Here is a 21,419-nt window from a genome sequence, read left to right on the forward strand (position 1 = left end):
TGGTTTCACACAGGAGTAAAGAAAACGAGGGAAGTAATTTGAAGAAGCTCTTACTGAACAGGTTGTACGTTCTTTGTGAAGAAAAAGGTGAGATATTTGCCTAGAGTGAGGAAATCCAGGTAGAGAGATAAGGCTGAGGAGAGTGAGGAAGACAATCAGCAAATGCGGGGAGTTTGGGCATCATTAAGAGAGAAGGAAAGCAAGCTGAGGTACATGGACTTTCTGTGAACCTTGTTTTACAAGGATTTCTCAAAATAAGTTCTCTGGTACTGCAGCGGGGTCTTTCACATCAGGGATCAGCACACTTTCTGAGAAGTGCCAGACAGTAAATACAGGTATTTAGACTTTTTGGACCATATGGTCTACATCGCAGCTACTCAGTTAGCTGCTGTAGCATAAAAGCAGCTGCAAGGTAAAAGGTAGACTAATCAGTGAGGCTGTATTCCAATAAAACTTCATTGATGTTGAAAAGTTACTAATGTTAGAACATTTGAACATTTATATGAAATTTTCTTCTTTTGATTTTTTCCAAGCACTTAAAATGTAAAACCATTTCTAGCTAAAAGACAGCACAAAAACAGGCAGTGAGCCAGCTTTGGCCTACAGGCAGCAGTTTGCCCAGCCCTGCTTTAGGTGTTTATTAAATTACACATTCCTGGGTTTCACTCTAGAAGGATCCAATCAGAATAACTGAGGGCAGGGCCCAGAAATCTGCATTTAAAAATGGCAGTTGCATGATTTTTAAAAATCTACTCTAAGACTATTGCTTAAAGACAGAACTGTAAGTAAAGAGTGATTGTACATGATTCCTTGAAAAATGCAGACTCTCTAGGTCTCAAAGTTACTGAGTTTGCCACACTTGGCAGCACGGGCCTAGAAACCATGGAAGGACCACAGTGGTCTGGAACTTGACATGGGAGGCATGGCAGAGGATGCATGGTTGGAAGATTCTACGAGTGTGGCTAATGCTTCACTGAATGACCATTCAGGGGGCCCAGACTTGGCAGGAAGGCAAAGGAAGACAGAAGGAGGCTGATGTACTAAAAACAAAACCAGGAGGATTCCAGGAATTTGGGCTCATGATGACAGCAAAAAACAGACTTGGAAGGTCAAGGGTCATGGGGAGAAGGACAGACATTTGTGATTACAGCAGACATTCAGAACAGGTGTAAGCTCTGCTGACGTATAAGGTAGAGCCATATCAGGAATGGACCGGTGTCATGGCGGTGGGTGTCCTTGGAGATGAGAGGTGAAGAACTTGTGAGTCCAATGTCAAAATAGGGTTGGGTCCACACAACTGACAACACAACCTAAGTGTCTAAGAAACTTAAAATGCAGATGGCCATGTGAGTAAGAGAAGATGCTTGTCAGCATGGGTTAGGGCAAGGGGGCTGGAGGACGGTGTGTGGTATTTGGACGGGTAGAGAACAGGAAAGGAGAGATGTTCATTAGAACAGGATAGGAGAAGGAAAGGAGAGATGTTTATTAGTTCTCTGCTCTGTGCTGCTTTAGTTGGCCCTGGTACATGTAAACTCATTTGACCTTTAAACAAATGGCTGAGGAGGGCATTGTTCCTGTTTTAGAAGTAAAGAATCCGAAGTCTTTGCTTTTGTTTTTTTCCTGAATGCAAATTCGCTTGAAACTTATAGTAAAATGTTTAAATAACATTTTGACCTACTAATGATATGTGAGAAAGTAGTTAAATATCACATATATTATTGTATATGATACATTATATACATATATATTTTTACATTTTATACAAATATAAATTAAATTACTAAACAGATGATTGAAAATCTGTGCCATGAAAATAGGCAGACAAATATGTTAAATATTTAATAATTCCTAATACTTTCAAGTCATATCATATGGAGACAAAATAATTGATATTTGTGGTTAATTATTAGAAGATTCTGCTGAGAATAGAGAAAGAAATTAAATGAATAGACTAACATAAAAAGAGACCTCATATACATTATCAATAATATTAATATTAAACTTTGAATACTGAAGTATTCTAAAAAATAAGTTATAACTGTTACTACAAATGACTCTAGCATATTACCCCAAGTTCATAGATGGTGAAACTGGGGCTCAGAGAGGACAAAAACCTTGTCCAGCATCACAGATCTGGGATATGAATTCGGACCAGTCTGTGCAAAGATCATATTCTTTTTGCCACTCTGCCTGTGAAGTCCTAGTACTGTGATAAAATGTCTTTTAAGTTGATTTCAACATCTTCTGGAAATGGTAAAGGGAAGTAAGTGGCAGACTCTCAAAAGCTTATTATAAAACTAGGTTGGGCTATGCAGATATTAAGAAAAAGTCCAAAACATTCCTCCATCACTTTATATTCAGATGTTAACTTGTGCGCAATTTCTAAAAGCCCTGAAGGAAGCCTTAAAACTGAAACAGGTAGAAGAAAGTCCGAAAGGTGAGTAGATGTTTAAGACAGTGAGGAAGGAGGCTGTATGTCAACTTCCTTTATGCTGGATGTATATGGTGGGCTTGCCGGAAAGTCCAGATGAAATTACACATCATCATAGGGAGCAGCACACAGGAATATTGACCAACCATGTCCTATGTTTCGGGCTATTTTAAGCTCTCAGAAAGAAGTCTTACAAGTCATAAATTCCTTATTGTTTTGAAATGATTTTACTCAGGATACACTGAAATCAACAACTGTGTTTCAGGAAACTTAACCCTTGATTCTCTCTGGCCAGAGTGTGCTGCCCCATTTCCCTCATGCCTCACCTCTGCCCACAACATAATGAATTCCACTTTTCTTGCTGAAATCCTCTTGTCTTTTTGACTTCATATGTTTGTTTTACTTACTCCTGTCTTTGGACTGTCATCATCACGTCTTCCTGTTTTCATCTTGCTTTGCCCTTTGTGGGGAGATGTATCTTTATTTACTCTTTGCTCTTGTAAATCTCGTTGTAATATTGTACAACAGTACACCCCGATTCTATTTTTTTTGTTTTGTTATATGAGGCCCAGACCTTTTACAACTTCCTCCAGCTCACTCTTGGAATTTTAGTTTTGATTCTTTGTTTCCCCTGGTGTTTCTTAGGATGTTACTGTCCGCGTTCTCCAGAATGGTCTCGCTCTGTCCTTCTCCTCCCTGTTTTTCTTTATGCCTTTGTGCCACATTCGTTTCTATCTTTCTCATATTACTGCCTTCTCATTCCCATTTTTCTCTCTTTTAAAACTGGAGCCTGAATAAGTTTCTTCCTATGATATTCTTTTTCCATAGCTTTCTCCTGAAATTCTTCTTTATCTCTGAACTTTAATTCTCTTTTATTCTTATTAAATATCCTCCGCCAAAAAATCTATTAAATTTTCTTCATTCTTCAACTAAAAACCTTCCCTTCAATCTATTCCAAACTCATCAGATATTTGATTCACTTCCTCACCTCTGACTTTATTCTTGACCTTCTTCCAACTACTTTCTTACTATCCTCTACACTGAAATAGTACTTACCAAAGAGGTTCTAATGACTTCCCTTGAACAAATTGGATGTTCTTTCATCTGGGATCCTCATCTTTCCTGGAAATAACTCTATCCGTGGGCTGGTAGATCATCTTTGAAATACTATTGAAGCAAGATGGGATTCTTCTTAAAAAAAAAAAAAACAAACAAAACTAACAGTATCTTCTAAAGTGTGCATCAGTTTGTTCATTTTTTATGGCAGTCAGAGATAACTTGCTATTTGCATTTTCAACACGTGTCTTTAAAAGTGCCTTGACGTTTGAGTTGGTTAGAATGGTCAATAAATGGTTTTCTGAATTAGGGCAGGATCGTTTTCCCTAAAGGTCAGAATTCTGAGTCAGTGGTATAACCCTCACCACACAAACGCACTAAATTCTCCGAAGCTATCTGCAAGTTGTCAACACAGTTGGACAATCTAAATAAATTACTTTTTGAAAAAAATTTTCTTAGTCATTTTGGTGCTTTTAAACAAAATTGCAACGTACTTAAAGTCAAATTCAGTCAAAAATTGGAATTTTAAATATTTCTGAATTAAACTTGAAAGAATAAAAATTCCCTTCAAAAATTCCTATTAATGATAAAAATTACATTAGCCTTTATTTGGTTCCGTAAATGTATTTTGTACTCTTGTGACTGTTCTTGACGAATTTTAATCATCATTATGAACAACTAGAGTAAAAAGTTACAGTGATGGGGAAAATGATTTAGAAAGTATAAAGGTTGTGGTTCTGTAACAAAAGGCTTAGAATTTCAAGTTCAGTTCAGTCTGCCATGCTCTATTTTTCCTGCTAAGTGTCAGGAGGTGTAGCCTTAGACTTCTCTGATTTCTTCGTGCAGGTTTATGTCACTAGCTATTAACACTATTTAAATATAGCTTTCTAAATTCCTGAGAACAGTGCTGAAAATAGTGTTTTGACTAATAAAATGGAGAAGACAAAGAATTCAAAGACAAAGGCAAGGTATGCACTGACTGATGTATGTCATTTTAATAACATAATTACTTGATAAGCACTTACATGATTTAGTTACAGATCTTCAACCTTTCAGAGCCAGAGAATGACTTGGTGATGTGTTACACCCAGAGAGTGCCAAAAATTAGCAGTAATGCTGTATTCTGCAGTATTTTTTAAGAGACATATTTTTGAGTTCTATCATTAAGTAGCCCATCATATTTAGGAGACATATTCCTGAGTTGTATCATTAAGTAACCTATCATATAAAGCTGGACAGTTTAGTGAAAACATTTCACAGCAGAACTAGGTTGCATTTTGACTCAGTGCTTTCCTTAATTTCTCCAGGCTGCACATATTTTAGAGCAGTAAAATATATTGTACCATCTGTTCTTCTGATTTATGAGTAACTGGGAATAATTCAGAAGTGCAGTCTATTCGACATTCTGTCAGGATTATGCAAGTGATAATGTTCTCCAGAACATCTAGTCCAGGCACTGTCTCTACATTGAACTTAGACTCACCTCCAAGAGGAGTGTTGTTTTGGACATGAAGAGAAAACACTGATGATGCTTCTGAGGATTAAATGTATTAGTCTACTTGCAGGAAGATGCGATGGTTTGAGCAAATGTCAGTGTGATCCTGTCTAACTTCTCTGACACAGGAGAGATCAGGACAAGATGATCATTGCAAGCAGTAGATGTCAACATCCGTTTATCAATCAGTTTGTATTTATTGAGTACTTGTTGGAGGCAGACACTCTGTCAGGTGCCAGGGATGAAACAGAGAGCAAGAAATTGTCCTTAGTCTATTAGAGCCTAGAGGTGATTAGGATGATAGGTAATTCCTGGTTTTATGGACAATTGCAATATAGTCTTGCAATGGTTTTGAGTGCAAGATGCAATAAGAACATACAGGAAAGACATTCAGCCTGGTCTGAAAGTTCATGGGGATGGTTCAGAGGAGCTTCTTGGAAGGAATAATGAATGCTCAACCAGATTCTGCATAATGAGCAGTGTTGGCCAGGTAAAGATGGCAAAGCAAGGAGGATATCTAGGAAGTGCGAAGGTGCAGAATTCTGAAGGTGAGAAAGTGACCCACTCAGGATATGTTGTACAGTGAGAAGAGAGGAGTGGGGAAAAATGAAGATGAAGAGAAAAGCAAAGCCCAAATCATAATGTCTGTATATCCTGCTGAGGAGTGTGGTATTTATTCTAAGGATAATAGGGAGCAATGGGAGTCATATGAACAGAGGAATGACATAGACATTAGTGTTTATTATCAGGGTGAAAGATCACCTTAGTTATATAATTACAGTGAAGTGAGGTGGGAGCAGCGCTGGAAATAGAAGGCAGCGTTTGGTCAGGAGGTGTGTACAGTTATCTAGTAGAGACATGATGGTACCTTGAGATGAGGAAAATGGGTAGATTTGTGGGAGATGTAAGGGGTAGAATTAATGGAATATGGTGATTGTCTCCTGGGAATAAGAGAGATGGAACACTGTAGAGGGACTCTTGGGTCTGTTCCGGGCCGTGTGAAAGGAGGCAGCACCATTTAGTGAGAGAGAACAGGGGAGGAGTGATAGGTTTGTGGGTACATCATTGAATTCAACTTCGGATGTGTTGACTTGGAATCAATATGTAAAAGAAGGTGGGGCAATCCCACTCTGTTGTGTGTGTGTGTGTGTTCTGTTTTTGAGAGGGAGTTTGCTCTGTTGCCCAGGTCAGAGGGCAGTGGCGCAATCTTGCCTCACTGCAACCTCTGTCTCCTGGGTTCAAGAGATTCTCCTGCCCCAGCCTCCTGAGTAGCTGGAATTACAGGCACATACTGCCACACCCAGCTAATTTTTGTATTTTTAGTAGAGATGGGATTTCACCATATTGGCCAGGCTTGTCTCAAACTCCTGACCTCGGGTGATCTACTCACCTCCGCATCACAAACTGTTGGGATTACAGGCGTGCCCCACCACACCTGGTCCCCATTCCTGTTCTGGGTAGTTGTTAGAGGATGTTTCTTATAGTCCAATTATAGAAATAGTATCAAGAAATCTTCTCAGCATTGCTTTTATATTTTAGAACTGTTTCCCAAAGAAAAGCTGACTACTCACAAAAAAAAGAGTTGAAGTTTGGGGAGGGGCTTTGTTTTCATTCTCTCCAGGCTGGAAATGAAAAGGTGCATGGCTGAGCAGGTTCAGCTGGCAGTGGAATTTCACTGCCATGAATTGCCAGTGGGCCATCTGATCCATCTCCTTGAAGGAGCAGACAGGCTAGGTACTGTGATGCCCAGGCAGGCTGAGTAGTTAGAAATGTAATCAAGGTAAAAACTGAAGTTAAGGGATGTGTGGAGGTGGTGACAGAGAGAGGGTAATCTAGAGAGGAGAATCTGAATGTGTTACAAAATGGAAGGAGTAAAGCAAGTAATATGAGCTGGATTACCAAGCAAGAGACTTGCAGAGTCAGAAACCTAAAGCAGAGAGGGATGGGTTGGGTTTGCAAGCAAGAGAGGGGCTTTTCTCCCTTGCTTTCATGGAAGAACAGAGGCTGTCCCAGAGAATGAGACTGATGCTAGAGGCTGTCTTTCGGGCATTCTCAGGGGCATGGTGCTTTCTGCATTCGTGAAGTCAGCAATAGGGCAGACAGCTGTGTTTAAGTCCTTAGGTCCCCTTTAGACCTGGACACTCTTCAATTTTGGGGGCATTTTTACTATTAGAAAGTTATGCCTGACTGCTGCTCTTGGGGGTAAATTACTTGCTTAGGATTTTGAGATAAGGAAGTATGGGTAGAGTGAGGACCTATGGGATGTGTAGGCAAAGCTGGCCCTCAAACTCTAAAGAAGAGTTAAGCATGGGCCTTCCAGGAAATTTCGGGTTTGTGGGAATCCTGCAGGGAGAGGTTGAGAGTAAAGGTTTGGTGTGGGCCTTAGGTGACAGCAGAAACTTCTTGATGTGGCTCTCTGTGAAGTTCCAAGGAGGTGGTCTCTTGGGTTGCTGGCCCTAGTAGGGGACTTTATTAGCATTTCTCTTGGAGAAAACTTGGTTGGGTAAAAGTGCTGAACTTCTGTTATGGGACTTAGAATGCAAAGCTTTTCTTTGTTCAGTTATTTGATTATGGAATCCTCTTTTCATGAAGCAATTTAAGGGTCCAGTTTTCCATGAAACATACTTTAAGAAGTGCTGTATTCAAAAATAGAGTTATTACTGAAGATATTGAACCATTGAGAATCTAAAAATATTTTGGATGTAGAATGTCTTAAGCACAGTGTGCTTGGTATGAATTGCATGTGTGATATCACTGACTGACCAACTGGAAGTTGAAGAGGAAGGTTACCCGAGTAACCAAATAACTAAAATTGTTGAAAATATTCTTTTAAGAAATAGTATTAGATAATGTAATCTCACTATAATATTAGTTGTATAGATGTTGTTAGTGATATTTGGGGGCAAGGAGCACCATAAATCCTTTAAAAATTTTTTTTGAGATAGAGTCTTGCTGTGTCACCCAGGCTGGAGTGCAGTGGTGTCATCTTGGCTCACTGCAACCTCTGCCTCTTGGGTTCAAGCAATTCTCCTACCTCAGACTCCTGAGTAGCTGGAACTACATGTGCCTGCCACCACGCCTGGGTAATTTTTGTCTTTTTAGTAGAGACGAGGTTTCGCCATGTTGGCCAGGCTGGTATCCAGCTTCTGACCTCAGGTGGTTCACCTGCCTTGGCCTCCCAAAATGCTGGGATTGTAGATGTGAGCCACTGTGCCTGGCCATAAATCCTTTTTCTAATTCTAAATGGCTTTAGCACATCTTAGGCTTTTACCATTATAGTCATTCTTGTAGGTTAGTGTCAGTCTTGTAGGTTAATATCATTGTAGATAAAAATACCATTATAATTACCAACAGCCAAACACCTGTTAATATGCCATCTTAAAATATTCTATCATTTTCCTAGCTTGGTTAGTAGTCAGAAGAGACAGTATCGCACATAAGTTAACAGGCTCCAACAGTATTCTTTACAGACTCACCTCTCTGCTTTGTGACCTACTAGCTCTGTCATCTTAGGTAAGTTAACTAACTCCTCTGTACCCAGTTTTCTCATTATAAAATGAAAACACTATTTTTGAAATGCAGTTCTGGATATTTCTGTGAAGCATGTTGATGCTTTGAAAAAAGATAGTACCAAAGGAAAGAAACACTTCCTCAAAAATGGAAATCTTGATAATTTGCAATTTTTTCTAGTGTTTATCTCATTGCCAATTGTGTGAGCTGCTTTGAACCTTTTCTAGCCTTTATCTTAACATGTGCTGGGAAAAATATGATCTATTTTGAAATTCTTGTTTATTCTTCAGAATTCTGGATTAGCATTCTTGATGTTCACTTATACGCATTCTCTTCATCTTTGATGTCACTTCCCTTTTAAAGCAGTAGAAATGGTGTGATATGAGAACTGAACTGTCCCACAGCTTGGGTAGGGTTTGCCCATTTGGGAACAATCTCAAATAGTGTTCATCAGTTGGAATAATTAAATGTGCAGGACCAGGATTAAGAACCCAGACTAATAGTTCTTCCCCTTGAAGAGCTCACTCCTGTGAACTCTTTAAGCTTCTACTTCAAGAAAGGAAGATTAAGGTGGAGAAGTAGTGAGAGATATTAAAGATACGCTATGATATTAACTAGACCCCCATAGCTGAAAATGAGACTTTGTTAACATCTCAATCTGGCTGTGGTAGCTACCTAAGATATTTCCAAAGGAGAGGTGAAATTTGACAAAGCAGGGATAGGAGGCCATTGCAGGGAGCAGGGTAAAATGCTGTTTGCTCTAACCCTAAGGAACCCAGCTCATCCCATGAACTGATTGCATCCATTTTTTTTTTTTTTTTGTCTGTAATCCCAGTGGAAATGAACTTCTGAATGGAAGGAACTATATACCTTCATTTCTCCTTCAGCTTTGTCTTCTTAGCAACTGGCATACTGTGGCTAATCTTATGTTTTCCCTGGGTGTTAAATATAAATAGCAGGTTTGGCTTGCAGGGTGAATTTTCTCAAGCAAAATGATGTAATCATTGTCTTAAAAGAGCATGAAAAAATGAAGGCAGTAGTTTCTAGATTATGTATAGTTGCTTGCGCTTAATGCTGAGATTATATTTCAGGTTTAAAAATGGTAAAGATTTACCAAATGGAATGGTAAAGTAGTGGGGAGAACTGATACCACTTTATTCATACATACAAAGTAAATAATACGCTGACTCTTAGACATGGAAATAATCTTGTGGCTTTTTAGGCCAATCATTGCCTCCATCCAAAATACCCAAATGGCTACAGTAACCAAAACAGCATCGTACTTGTACAAGAACACATAGACCAACGGAACAGAATAGAGAACTCAGAAATAAGACTGCACACCTACAACCATCTGATCTTTAACAAACCTGACAAAAACAAGCAACGGGGAAAGGTTTCTCTATTCCATAGGTGGTGCCGGGAGAATGGATCAGCCGCATACAGAAAATCAGACTTGGACAACTTCCTTACACTATATGCAAAAGTCAACTCAAGATGGATTAGAGACTTACACGTAAAGTTCAAAACCATAAAAACCCTAGAATGAAACCTAGTACATACCATTCAGGACATAGGCATGGGCAAAGATTTCATGACAAAGATGCCAAAAGCAATTGCAACAAAAGCAAAAATTGATAAATGGGATCTAATTAAACTAAAGAGCTTCTGCACAGCAAAAGAAACTATCAACAGAATAAACAAAACAACCTACAGAATGGAAGAAAATTTTTACAATCTATTCATCTGACAAAAGTCTAATATCCAGAATCTATGAGGAACTTAAACATATTTACAAGAAAAAAAAAACACACAACTCCATTAAAAAGTGGGCAAAGGACCTGCACAGACACTTCTCAAAAGAAGACATACCTGTGGCCAAAAAATGTATGGAAAAAAAGCTCAATATCTCTGATCATTAGAGAAATGCAAATCAATACCACAATGAGATATCATCTTAGACCAGTCAGAATGGCTGTAATGAAAAAGTCAAAAAACAGATGCTGGCAGCATTGTGGAGAAAAATGAAATGCTTTTATGCTGTTGGTGGTTGCATAAATTAGTTCAGCCATTGTGGAAACAGTTGGTGATTCCTCAAAAGACCTAGAGGCAGAAATACCATTTGGCCTAGCAATCCCATTACTAGGTATATACCCAAAGGAATAGAAATCGTTCTATTATAAAGACATTACAGCACTATTCATAATAGCGAAGACATGGAATCAACCTAAATGCCCATCAGTGATAGACTGGGTAAAGAAAATGTGGCACATATACACCATGGAATACTATGAAGCCATAAAAAGGAACAAGATCATGTGATAATCTTAGAAAAAGTCTTATTTTTAAATATTTCAATAAGTGAAGTTTTATAAACTACTTGGGAAATTTTCTTCATTTTCCAAAGTAATTGAGGCTCCCCTTGGTAATTAATTTCATTTTTTTTTAAATCCTGGAAACCTGTGAATTAATTTCACTTTTAATTAATGAAGTTTACTTTTCTTATTGCTTTTTTATTTAAAAAAGGCTAAATTTGCTCACAGTTTTGCAGGCTTATAGGAAGTATGGTGCTGGCATCTGCTTGGCTTCTGGAAAGGCCTCAGGAATCTTGCAATCATGGCAGAAGACAAAGGGGAAGCAGGTGTCTCACATGGTGGGAACAGGAGCAAGAGAAAGTCAGGGGAGGTGCCACATACTAAAAACAAAAACAAAAATGACATGTCTCCTGAGAACCCACTCACTATCATGAGGACAGAACCAAGCCATGAGGGATCCACCGCCATGACCAGAATGACTCCTATCAGGCCCCACCTCCAACATCAGGGATTACAATTCAACATAAGGTTTGGTGAAGACATATATTCAAACTATATCATTCCACCCCTGTGCCCCCAAATCTTGTGTCCTTCTCACATTGCAAAATAAAATCATGCCTTCCCAGTTGTTCCCCAAAGTCTTAACTTGTTCCAGTCTTAATTCAAAAATCCAAAGTCCAAAGTGTCATTGAAGACAAGGCAAGTCTCTTCTACCTATGAGACCGTAAAATGAAAAAGCAAATTTGCTTCTAGGACACAATGGCGATGCAGGCATTGGGTAAACATTTCTGTTCACAAAGGGAGAAATTGGCCAAAAGAAAGGGACTACAGGTCCCATGCAAGTTCAAAATGCAATCATTAAACCTTAAAGCTTCAAAATAATCTTATTTGACTCCAAGTCCCAGATCCAGGGCTCACTACTGCAAGGGGTGGACTCCTAAGGCCTTCAGCAGCTCTGCCATGGCAGCTTTGCAGGGTACAGCCCCTGTGGGGGCTCTCATAGGTTACTGAGTGTCTGGGCCTTTTCCAGGTGCAGGATACAAGCTCCTTGTGGATCTCCCATTATGGATTCTGGAGGACAGCGGGCCCTTCTCACAGCTCCACTAGGCAGTGCTCCAGTAGAGACTCTGTTTAGGGTCTCCAACCCCATATTTCCCCTCCACATGCCCTTGGTTGAGGTTCTCTGTGGGACCTCTGCCCCTGCAGCAGGCTTCTGCCCAAGCACCCAGGTTTTCTCATACATCCTCTGAAATTGAGGTGGAAATTGCTGAGCCCAACCACTGTTACACTCTGTGCACCTACCTACAGGCATAACACCTTGTGGAAGCTGCCAAGGCTTATGATGGCTTATGCTCCCCAGAGTAGTGGCCCCAGCTCTGCGTGGAGCCCTGTGAACTGAGGCTGGAAAGGAAATGGCTGGGAATGTGGTGGGCAGTGTCCCGAGGCTGTGCAGGGCTACAGGGCCCTGGGTATGGCTCACAAAACCATTCTTCTGTCTTAGACCTCTGGGCCTGTGATGGGAGGGTCTGCCTCTGAGGTCTCGGAAACCTGGGCCTTTCCCCATCATCTTTGGTATTAGCGCTTGCCTCCCTTTTCGTTATGCAAATTTCTCTAGCAAGTGATTACTCCACAGCCTGTTTGAATTCCTCCCCTGAAAATGCCTTCTTTCTCTGCCACGTGGCAGGCTGCAGATTTTCCATACTTTTATGTTCTGCTTCCCTTTTCAATATAACTTCCAACTTTAAGCCATTTCTTTGCTCCTGCATCTGAGCATAGGCTGTTAGAAGCAGCCATGCCTATGATACTTTTTGAACACTTTGTAATGAGAAGTTTCTTCCACCAGATGCCCTAGGTCATCATTCTCAAGTTCAAACATCCACAGATCCCTGGGGCATGAACAGAATGCAGCCAAGAGCTCTGCTAAGGCATAACACACGTGACCTTTGCTCCCAGTAAGTTCCTCATTTCCATCAGAGACCTTGGCGGCCTGTCCTTCACTGTCCATATCACTATAAGCATTTTGATCACAACCATTTAACCAGTCTCTATAAAGTTCCAAACTTTCTGTCTTCTTCTTGTCTTCTTCTGAACCCTCCAGACTCTTCCATCCCCTGCCTGTTCCCCAGTTCCAAAGATGCTTCTGTATCATCAGGTGTCTTTATAACAGTGCACCACTACTCAGTACCAATTTTCTGTACTAGCCTGTTCTTGTATTGCTATAAAGAAATATGTTAGAAATAAGGCTCAGAGTTGTAAGGAAAAATGAGCACTTAGACAAAGGATTTCTCAGCAAAGCAAATTTACTCCTGTGCAGGAGGGAGCGTCCCGTATGGCTGGTTGCCACGAGAGCACAGAGAACAAAGGAGAGTAGAAGTTTTTATGTCAGTTCGATTCCTGCCCCTGTGTCCTTTCCCCATTGGCTGGGGTCAGACCACACAATTTAAACTAGACCCGATTGGCTAAACATTTAAACTCTCTTAGATAAGGTGGACATGTGATGGGAGAGTGGGGAGAGGAGGAAGGGGTAGTCTCCGGTGAACTAGAGATCTAGTCTTTCCCCAAATAAAGGAATATGAGCTGGTGCTGATAAGGCCACAGGTGCTGTGGCATGCCTGGGCATGTAGTAAAGTCAGAAAGAAGAAAAGGAGAAGAAAGAGAGAGGGTTGTGGCAACTGGGAATTAAAGAATGAAAGGTTGAGCAGGCTGTTTGAAGAGAAACCTTGCTATAGCTCACAAAACACCTAAGATTTGGTAATTTATAAAGAAAAGAAGTTTAATTGGCTTATGGTTCTGCAGGCCTTACAGGCATGTGCTTGGCTTCTGAGGAGTCCTCAGGAAGTTACAATCACAGCAGAAATTGAAGGGGGAGCAGGCATCTCACATGGTAGAAGCAGCAGCAAGAGAGAAGTTTCTTTATTTGGGACCTGCATCATTCTTCATTTTCTCCCAAATACCTATGCAGCGATGCTACATGCTCCAAATGTGTTATAGAATTTTATAAAAGAATAGAAAGCCTCAAATATTTTCCTTATAATCCAGACTGGATGTGTGCATTATGCTAAGGGTTTAACTTGTTGAGTAAAGCGGTGATATCATTTCCCAGCTCCTCTATTTAATATTCTATATTGGAATGGGGCCCAAAAGGTAGAGACATCTGTTTTTTATTTGTTTGTTTTCCTATGCTAGAATCACATGCTTCTTTGACTATCAGTGGTAGAGATGGAACCAGGCCAACCACATATGGGGGGCAGATCTGGGACCTCCTGGTATGACCCATCAGTAGATCAGTTAACAGCAAGCACATGATTGAATAATTCTATAATACTGTCCTAATTAAGAATCCCAGGGCCAGGTACAGTGGCTCATGCCTATAATCCCAGCACTTTGGGAGGCTAAGATGGGTGGATCACTTGAGGTCAGAAGTTCGAGACCAGCCTAGCCATCATGGTGAAACCCCATCTTTACTAAAAAATACAAAAATTAGCCGGACGTGGTGGCACACACCTGTCATACCAGCTACTCTGGATGCTGAGGCACAGAATGGCTTGAACCTGGGAGGTGGAGGTTGCAGTGAGCTGAGATTGCACCACTACACTCCAGCCTGGGTGACAGAGCAAGACTCTGCCTAAAAAAAAAAAAAAAAAAAAAAATCCAAGAAGAAAATTCTTCAATTCTGCAAATGCTGAATAGTTATAATAATTATTAGAGTATTTTTTATTGGACTTTGTATCACAGGTACTTTACAGTTAGGGTATTCAAATTAGCTATTCATTGCAAGAAACATTTCAGAGTGGTTGTCATTATTATTCTTATTTTGAAGTTGAGGAAACTTGTAAGGACTTGATTTATGACATTTGTGAATTCAAAGGCTCACTTCTACATTCCATTATTTACACTATTAATTTAAGATATTTGGATAATTTGAAAAGAAAATAAAAAAGGCATTTCACACAAACACTAATATATCTGATAGTAATTACCTTCTGAAAAATGTTCATTCCTGAGGCTATATGGTTTTAGACCCTTCATATTTAGGCATGTTCAGTGGGATCACAGAAAGTATAATTAGGGGAGTGGCCATATTCTTCTCTGTTCATTATTACATTTAGGATTTGCTACTTGCTAAACAGAGGTTAGAATACATAGAACATATACATCCAGTTTTTAAAAATCTGAAAACCACAATGAACTGAGTCATTCCTGAATAATTGCGATTAAACAAATATGAGGAAAAAATTAAAGTTCTCAGTTTGACATTAAACATTCAAAATAAGGAAGTGGTAGAGATACAGATTTATATCAGTGTCTCAGAGCTTTTGTCTGGATATGTTCTCCCTATTTTTTCTTTGTTGAGACAGTCTCTCGCTCTGTCACCCAGGCTGGAGTGCATGAGTGGCATGATCTGAGCTCGCTGCAGCCTCTGCCTCTCGGGCTCAAGTGATACTCCAACTTCAGTCTCCCAAGTAGCTAGGACTACAGGTGTGAGCCACCACACTGGGCTAATTTTTGTATAGATGGGGTTTTGCCATCTTGCCCAGGCTGGTCTCAAACTCCTGGGATCCAGAGATTCACCTAATTCGGCCTCCAAAAGTGCTGGGATTACAGGTGTGAACTGCCAGACCTGGACCCCAATATATTCTCTTACTCTGTTCTTCAACATTTCTGGACATCGCTTCCTTTCATATTTATTCAATGGAAAACCAGAGCAAAGAAACAGAACCAGTCACCAGTATTTATGGAATGACTGCTAGGGTCAGAACTTGGTCTCAATGCTCAGGGGAACTGTGAAGAAACCAAGTTCCGGGTTCTTACAAACAATAAAATCTGCTCTCTAATGGGGAGTAGGAATAGACTGAACAAATAGAAATCTTTTGACATTACTATTGCTCTACAAAATGGAACAAGATGATTCTGTATGACAAGGACAGAAAACGCCCAGGAAGAGAGGCAGCAGCAGATCTAAACCGTGGAAGGAGAGCAGACAAATTCTGAGTCAAAGATTGTGTGTTTGTCTGATATGAATTCTCTTCTAATTCCAGAAATGAAACTGGAACTTTCATTTACAGAGTCTTGGCTCTTTAAATGAGTATTTATGAAAGGACACAGTCTACCACAGTGTGTAGAAACAATGCTGCCAAGTCTCATATCTCCAAGGTAAAGGAAGATTCTCTAATTAAAGAAGCTTAATTGGTTCCAGTTTCTTACCACTCCAGATAAGTTTTATGCCCACCAGAAGGGAAGAAGATGCTGGAATTGTTTCAACATTTGAAAGATTCTTGAGGAAAGGAGCCCTTTCTTGTCCAGTGAGAGGAGGGACAGCACATCCATCAGCCAATCAGTGGGTAGATGGGCAGTGGTATAGACTGGCCATGGTTCTCTTGAAGGCTGGTTTGTAGAGGTGGCCCTTGGCATCTTGTCTTATAAGACCCATAAATGTAACCCTGACCCTTATCTAAGTGACCAGTTAGTCAGTGGCTGGACTGTCCAGTTGAAAACAACTTCCAGTCCCTTTAAAAATTTGTAGCTAAATAATAGTTGCACACATATATCAAATAATGCATTTGGGCTTAAATTCAGACTTCTGTAAAATAACAAAGCTGCATTAGCTGCAACTAATATAACTTCAACTACTTTAGAGAACAGTCTGTTGGTCAAAGAAAGGAAATAAATTTCCTTACAAAGCATCAGTTTCTAGAGACCTAACAGACAGTGTGGTGAGCTGAGTAAGTTTTCTTCCTGGGACCAGAGAGTACATACTACCCAACAATGTGTTAAGAATTAAGAGCAGTTAGAGAAAAAGAGGGACATCGCCATCCTTAGTTTTGAATTTTCAGTGGCTATTAGAAATTTGAAGTCGTGTTCTGGAAAGGGTTCAGACAATGACACTTGATATAGGTAAATTTTGCTGCAGTTTACAGGAATCCAATGGCAAAAGAATGTGATATGGAGATATGGAGATATTAGGTTTTTAGGATAGAGGGGAGACAGGTAGCACTCTTTCCATTTTACAGATGGGAAAATGCTATGATTTGAATGTGTCTCCCAAAGGTAATGTGTTAGGAACTTAATCTTCAATGCAAGTGTTGAGAGGTGGAACTTGTAGCAGGTAATCAGGTCCTGAGGGCTCTGTCCTCGTGAATGGTTTAATGCCACTGTCACTGGAGTGGGTTAGTTATAGAGGGAGTGAACTCCTGATATAAAGGATGAGTTCAGCCCCCCTCCTCTCACTCTCTCTTGCTCTCCCACCTTTTCCATGGGATGACGTAGCACAAAGTCCCTTGCAGATGTGTGCTCCTTGATCTTGGACTTCCCAGCCTCTGTTCTTCACGGATTACTCTGTCTCAGGTATTCTGTTATAGCAGCACAAAAATGAACTAAGAAAACTAAAGCTCAGAGAGGTTAATTCTGTTTCCTGGGGTTTTATAGCTAATGAGGATGGATCTGGGGCTTAAACCAAGGTGTTTCTGATTACAAAACCCATTCTTTTATTCTGAAGATAATCAGGTAAATATAACAAATATAGGAGATGAAACAATTGTAGAAATCTAACGATGGATTTAGAAATAGAGAAACAAATTTGCTTAAGAAAATTGAAAGTGATACCATACACAACATTGGGGAAGAATTTCTTTATGGACAGTCACTACAATTGCTAGATATTAACTTAGTTTACATTAAGAAGACTTAATGCGTAAAGAATGTTTCTCAAATTTGAGTAATGCACAGACCCCTTATTATTTCCATTCATTTTAATTGTTAGGAGATGCTTTTCTTTTTTGACTTTTTATAATTAGGCAAAAGATGGTCATTTATGTGGTTCCAAATTATAAACCATTTGTTTATATAAAATTCAAAACTACATTAACTCAAAGTGTTCATCTCTGCCCCTTCCAAATTTATTTTCTCATGGAAACAAGTTTGTATTTGTTTTGATTTATTCTTTGTTATTTCTTCTTGAAAATCTAAGCAGAATTATATATTTACATTAATATTCCTCTTCACCATTCTTGCAAAAGAACCTGCTATACTTTATTTTTTGTTTGTTTTGTTTTTGTTTTTGTTTTTTTGAGACAGAGTTTTGCTCTTGTGCCCAGACCTGAGTGTAATTTCATGATCTCGGCTCACTGCAACATCCACCTCCTGGGTTTAAGCAATTCTTCTGTCTCATCCTCCTGAGTAGCTGGGATTACAGGCATGTGCCACCATGCCCAGCTAATTTTTATATTTTTAGTAGAGATGGGTTTTCACCATGTTGGCCAGGCTGGCCTTGAACTCCTGAGCTCAGATGATCTGCCTGCCTTGGCCACCCAAACTTGGGAATACAGGCATGAGCCACTGTGCCTGGCCTGTTGTTGTTTTTAACTTGACAATACATCTTGGAGATCACTCCTTATTAGCATGCAGAGATCTTGCTCATTCCTTCTTACAGTTGCATAGCACTCCACTCTGACCATATCATTGTTTATTCTGCCATTTCCTGTTCATGGACGTTTGAGTTCTTTCCGATCTTTCACTATTGTAAACAGCGCAGCAGTAAATATCTTCGTGCACAATCATTTCATATTTTTCTTGTTTATCTTTGGGGTATATTCCAAAAAGTGGTTTGGGATAGATGCCAAAGGGCAAAGGTACAGGAAAATTCCCTCCATGTGGAACTGTACCATTTTGCATTTTCATCAGTATTGATTATTTCTTTCCTGCACTTGCCATAGACAATGTTCTCAAGCTTCTGATTTTAGGACAGACCCCTCTTAAATGGGAACAACTATTATGGACTCCCAGTGTTGCCTTAAGTGATTTTAACTATTATATTACTTACATATGAGAAAACATAAAATTATATGTTTTTTATGCTTGTAGTTTTTATGAAAGTATATAACTAAAGCAAATATACATATTAAATATAAATAAGCCAATACAATTTGTATTAACAACATTAATTTAATAAATGATGTTATTTTTCTAAATGAAACGGCTACTTAAGAATGTGAATATAGCCGGGCATGGTGGCTCAGGCCTGTAATCCCAGCACTTTGGGAGGCCGAGGCAGGCAGATCACAAGGTTGAGAGATGGAGACCATCCTGGCCAACATGGTGAAACCCTGTCTGTACTAAAAATAAAAAAATTAGCCGAGTGTGGTGGCGTGTGCCTGTAGTCCCAGCTACTCGGGAGGCTGAGGCAGGAGAATTGCTTGAAACTGGAAAACGGAAGTTGCAGTGAGCCGAGATCACACCACTGCACTCTAGCCTGGTGATAGAGCGAGACTCTATCTCAAAAAAAAAAAAAAAAGAATGTGAATATGGTATTGATTCTTGTAACACTGTTTTAAAACATTCTGTACGCATATGCACAATATTATGTGCCAGGTGTGTTGGTCAAGATCCTTTGAGTTATAGGGACAGAAAAGCTCGCTCAGCAAGGAAATAACAGCCACATCATTTTGTACTATTTTGGATCACAAACACATAAAGAGAAGGTAAAACCATAATTTAAGAAATGAATGAACTCAGGGGTTACAATTATTTCATTTGAATTCTCTACTTCTGCCCCTGGTTTTATCCATGATCACTTCATTCTCAGATGGACTTTCTCTCTGTCTTTATCCAACTAATAGCAAAGATGGCCCATAGGTAGCTCCAAGCCAATATCATCTTTACAGATCAAGGTCATCCCAGAAATATAAGTGCCCCTTGTTCCCTCCCAAATCCAAAGCCCCTACTGAAAAGGACACCGATTGGCTTGGTTGGAGCACATGTCCTCCTTTGAAACAATCACGGAATCTTCTCAGTAGCCAGCCTAGGTCATATGCCCAACTTAATGGGAAGAAAGATAGTTCTCTTGATTTTCAGTCCTACGAAAAATCCCAAAAGAAAGGCCTGCAAGACAGATAAGACTGACAGATATCCATGCCATTGTGAAATGACAAATTTTCTACTACTTTTCTCTATTGAAACTACTGGAAAAGCTTGATGTAGTACACCATTGTATGACTTGTCCTTCATGTGATGAAAATTCATCATCCACATATTAAGCATACTTCTTTTTTTTAGTATATAAAAAAAAGACTATACCATTGGAAGTAGAATTACTTGAAAAAAACATAGTAACTGAAATGACATGATAGTTCTCAGTTCTAAAGTGTCATTCAGAATACACTTACATGATTTTAATTTGAACTGTCATAACAATGAGAACCCAAGATTAAAATGTTCTTAAAGATCCAGAAAACACCCCCCTCCAATTTGTGCAGATGCCATTTGAGGATTAACTCTTTAAAACATGGATAAAAATTGAATATTTTCATTAATGTAGTTTTCTAATGATGTGAGTGTTTTTTAATGTGCTGATAAATTTAATATCAAATTGATGTGTTATTGGTATTTAACCTACAATTTATAAAAGCAAATACATATAAAATAAAAACAAACACAAACATACAACTGTATAGCAAGTGCAACACTTATACCCTCAAGAGCGTTCTCTGTATATCTATCTATCTATCTATATATCCTCAAATACATATATATTTTGAGATATGTATATTAAACCATCTCTTTTTAAAGTTCGTTGTACCCACTTGTATTAGTTTATTAATTCTGCTGTAACAAAGTACCATAAAGTGGGTGGCTTATAAACAAAAAAATTTATTTCTCAGTTTTGGACACTTAGAAGTCCAAGATCAATAGGCAGTCATGTGGTGCACATCTGTAATTCCAGCTACTCAGGAGGCTGAGGCGGGAGGATTGCTTGAACCCAGGAGGCAGAGGTTGCAGTGAGCTGAGATTGTGCCACTGCCCTCAGACCTGTGTGAGAGAGCAAGATCAAGTTGCCAGTAGATTCAGCATCAGGTCAGGGCCTATTTCCTGGTTCATAGTTGGTGCTTTCTTTCTGTGTCCTGACATGGTGGAAGAGTCAAACAAGTTTCCTCTGGCTTATTTGATAATGGCACTAATCCCATTTGTGAGGGCTCTGCCCTCATGAACTAATCACCTTGATAAAAGGCCCTACCACCTAATACCTTCACACTGGAGATTAGATTTCAACATATGAATTTTGGGGGAACACAAACATTCAAACCATAGTACCACTTCAGGATGCGATGGACAGAGATGAAAAAGAAGTTACTGATTTTGCTCAGGTCCCAAAGTCATGGAACTGGAATCACTTTGTTAATTCAGGAAGTGCTTCTCATGTACCTGACCTTAGTGTACCTCCACTGGCCAAACTTCCCTCACAGACAAGAAGGGCAGGTGGAATATCATCTCCACAAATCATTGGCAGCTTTACTGGTTTAGAAAGACATGGTCTTTAGAGCTGGAGGAATGAGAAAATGGACTAATATGGAGGTTAGTTTAAGCTAGAAAACCTTTCTTTTCTTTTTTCTTTCTTTTTTTTTTTTTTTGAGACGGAGTTTCGCTCTTGTTACCTAGGCTGGAGTGCAATGGCGCGATCTTGGCTCACCGCAACCTCCGCCTCCTGGGTTCAGGCAATTCTCCTGCCTCAGCCTCCTGAGTAGCTGGGATTACAGGCATGTGCCACCATGCTCAGCTAATGTTTTGTATTTTTAGTAGAGACGGGGTTTCACCATGTTGACCAGGATGGTCTCGATCT

The sequence above is a fragment of the Cebus imitator genome, unplaced genomic scaffold (genome assembly GCF_001604975.1).
Source record: "Cebus imitator isolate Cc_AM_T3 unplaced genomic scaffold, Cebus_imitator-1.0 Scaffold111, whole genome shotgun sequence".
In the NCBI taxonomy this organism is placed as follows: domain Eukaryota; kingdom Metazoa; phylum Chordata; class Mammalia; order Primates; family Cebidae; genus Cebus; species Cebus imitator.